The 3,948-nt window shown below is 40.7% G+C and overlaps 1 pseudogene; it reads right to left on the reverse strand.

Annotated features, from left to right (window-relative positions):
* Positions 1-3,321: 3,321 nt before the first annotated feature.
* Positions 3,322-3,687, reverse strand: LOC103000695 (60S ribosomal protein L31-like; annotated as a pseudogene).
* Between the last annotated feature and the right edge of the window lie 261 nt (positions 3,688-3,948).

Raw genomic sequence — 3,948 nt, forward strand, 5'->3', positions numbered from 1 at the left:
TTATCTCATAATCCTTTCAACAACCCTGACCCGTCAGTTTATTATTCCCACTTTACAGGTCGGGAAGTGGAGGCATAGATCAGTTAAATAAATTTTGCAAGGTCACACAACCAGTAAGCATAAAATGGGAAGGAATATCACATCCTCTTGTGAATCTTGGTGTGCTTTTCTGGACTCCACCCAGATACTGATAATTCATGTACGTCACAGGACGGGAAGGGGATGTGGGAGAAGGAGCCCAGGGTCAGGCAGAGACAAGATGATTCAATTAAGCAGAGATAAAGTAAAAGAATATATGTAAGATCTATCTGGGGTAGAAAAGAACAGAATAATAATGGAAATAACATTTTAATAATAATGGAATAACTTCCAATTTGTAATTGTTCATAGCAAAGACTATTCTGGAAAGATGTGATGCCTCACAAATTCATGTATCTTTTATCTTTGAAAGGCACCTTTCTGGAAACCTCATCTTGTTATGTGCTCTATCAACATTCTTTTCCTATCACTGCGTCCTTACATATTTATTCCAACTCAGCAAATGTTTGTTGCTTGTTTATTATGTACCAGGCACCACACCAGGCATGGGGATACAGTCTCTGGCCAAAAAGGGTTAGTGTGCCTGCGTTAATGGAGCTACACTGTCAGTCTATATATTATACAAATAGGTGTAAGCTTACGAAAGAGAGACAGATGGTCACATCTATGAGAGCCTAGGATAGGAGACGTGCCCAGTGAAGGAGGCCAAGCAAAAGAGAAAGAAAAAAATAAAAGATATATATTTGGAGGACATTTGTTCAGGCTCTTAGTCCTCACGTTGGTTTCAGTTGAGACACTCCCCTTCATTATTTTCTTTCCTATCCTTAACTTCTTAACACTTTTACATCCTCTGCACCGTATGTCTGCACTTTCCCACAACCCCACACACACAGTGCCTGCCTTTCCATACCCTTTCTCAAGCTCCAAGTCTCCAACCTTGGTCCCAATCAAAATGTATGTCTTTATGTCTTTGTCCCATTCCCCAAGGCTTTTTCTGTTTTAAAATCGTGTGGTTATGTTTTAAAATCACTGTACAGATGTGGCAAAGGCTGCCAACTACCTGGCCAATGTTTGCTGGTCCCTTCTTCTTTAGTAATAGAATTTTTACTTTATTTGATTTATTAATGTGCCTACCTGAAAATACTGTATTTCTCAGCCTCCCTTGAAGCTAGGTGTGGCCATATGACTAAGTTCTAGCAAAGGAGATATAAGCAGAAAGGTTACATGAAAGCTTCCAGAAGACTTCCTGAAAAGGCAGCAAGTGTGGGCTGTTTTGCCTCTCCTTCTTTCCTATCTCTTTCTCTTTTTTAGCTGGCTAGATTATTGATACAGTAAGTAAAGTTTTTGAAAAAACACACTCCTATTACTCTTTCTGTGTCTCTCAACTCTCAGTGCTCTACTTAGGAACACTTAACACTTGTAACACCAGATGTGTGGGTTTTCCACATGCCGATCAGTTCTGTGACACCAGCTGTGTGTTCTAAAATATAACTCAATTCTGACACTACCTGGAGATAGAGTCACATCCCACAGGTTAAGGGTTCAGTCCCACAAGACTGCCACTCCCACACCCCCACTGATGCCAGTCGCAAGCCCAGGTTGTCATCTGTGCTTCTGACAGACAGCTATAAATCAGAGCTTCCCACAACCCCCTCTATGCGTTCAATTAATTCGCTAGAGTGACTCACAGAACTCAGACAAACAGTGTACTACTAAATTACCAGTTTATTATAAAAGGAAACACTGCAGGAACAGCCAAATGGAAGAGATGCACAGGGCAGGTATGTGGGAAGGGGCGAAGAGCTTCCATCCATGCCTTCTCTGGAAAGGCCACTCTCCCAGTACCTAGTCAGGGTTGGTTACCCTGGCAACCAGCTTCCATGTTATGGGTTTTCCAAAGTCACCTCGTTAATATAAACTCTGATGTAGTTGAAAGGTGCTTGTTATGAATAACAAAAGATACCTTTATCTCTCTGATCACTTAGGAAATTCCTAAGGTTTAGGAGCTCTGTGCCAGAAACCAGGAAGAAGACCAAATACATATATTTCTTATTATGAATCACAATATCACATGGTGGCTGGAGCTTGAGCAGCTATTTTGATCCTTGAGGTGATCTTGGAATGGAAGTCGCTAGGAGATATCCAACAAGAAAAAAAGGAGACTGAATTTTTGAGGGTGTTTTGGAGCAGAGTTGCCATAATGACCTTAGGCTGTGTAGCTCCCTAAGGAAAAAAACTCTGATCATGTTTAAGCCACTGTTGTTATGCACATCTGTTACACTTCTAGGAATACCCCTTCAAAAGAGGACACATCATTAGCATGCAGCTTTTTTGCTCTTCTTTACTTCTACTTCTTGCCTGGAACGTGGGCACCAGAGCCAAAGCATTGGCAACTATTTTAGCCAACTCTGAAGATGATAAATAGAAAGAGACAGGGTGCCTGATGACTGGAACTGCCTTGCCAGCTCTGGACTTATTTTCTGTGAGAGAAATACAAAATTCTCTCTTGCTTGAGCACTAGTATTTCAGTTCTTTAGTACTCTAGCAGCTGAATACAATTTATAACATAAAATCTGCAATTCTGTAAAGAATCTCCTGTATCCACCTAACACAGCAAAAGCTTTCGTTTCCTTTTTTTTTTTTAATGTCTATTTTTTTTAACTGGGGTATAGTTACTTATGTTGTGTTTCTGCTGTACAGCGAAGTGACTCAGCCATATGTATACATATATCCCCTCTATTTTGGATTTCCTTCCCATTTAGGTAACCACAGAGCATTAAGTAGAGTTCCCTGTGCTATACAGCAAGTTCTCATCAGTTATCTATTTTATACATGTTAGTGTATATATGTCAATCCCAATCTCCCAATTCATCCCACCCCCCTTTACCCCCTTGGTGTCCATATGTTTGTTCCCTATGTCTGTGTGTCTATTTCTGCCTTGCAAACCGGTTCATCTGTACCATTTTTCTAGATTCCGCATGTATGCGTTAATATACGATATTTGTTTTTCTCTTTCTGACTTACTTCACTCTGTATGGCAGTCTCTAGGTCCATCCACATCTCCACAACTGACCCAGTTTCGTTCCTTTTTATGGCTGAGTAATAGTCCATTGTATATATGTACCACTTCTTCTTTATCCATTCATCTGTTGATGGCCATTTAGATTGTTTCCAGGTCCTGTCTATTGTAAATAGTGCTGCAATGAACATTGGGGTGCACGTGTCTTTTTGAATTATGGTTAAAAGCTTTCTTTTTTGTGGTTTTACAACTTTATTTTATAATCAGCTGTTAGTCCTCATCCACATTGGCTGTAGATCTTTGACAGCAGTGATAGGTACGTAGATAACCAGCGTATAGATCTTGCTTGTTTGGTGAATCTTCATCCTCGTTACGCTTTCTGGACAACCACACATGGAAACAGTATGGGACATTCCTATTCCTTTGGCCCAGACAGCTTTGTTGAGCCTGGTGTGAAAGTGCACATCTGGAGTTCCCATCTCCTTCATGGCAAATTTCCAGATCTCTCTGAGTGCCTGAGGGCCCCACTTCTTGAAACCCACTTCTTGGATGAGCTGGTGAATGTCAAGGGTGTATCCTCTGGTCTCTACGTCCTTGATGGCAGAACCACCCTTCTTTGCCTGAGCCATTCTCCAGGCCGAGGTTGGAAAGGAAGAGAGTGAGGTATTGTGGGAGAGGGAAAGCATTTTTAAGTTATTGAAAACTCTTTGTGATTATTGTTGTTAATGCCAGCATCATAGTTCATTGCATAGGTGCAACATGATTTAAATATACAGGGCCCCATTTTCAGATGTTCACAACTCTTTCTTTCACTTACTTGCCATTCTAATCCATACCTAGAAAAGTATCCTACATTCAAGTATGATTATTATACATGTCATATACTGCCA

The sequence above is a fragment of the Balaenoptera acutorostrata genome, chromosome 8 (assembly GCF_949987535.1).
Source record: "Balaenoptera acutorostrata chromosome 8, mBalAcu1.1, whole genome shotgun sequence".
Taxonomy (NCBI): domain Eukaryota; kingdom Metazoa; phylum Chordata; class Mammalia; order Artiodactyla; family Balaenopteridae; genus Balaenoptera; species Balaenoptera acutorostrata.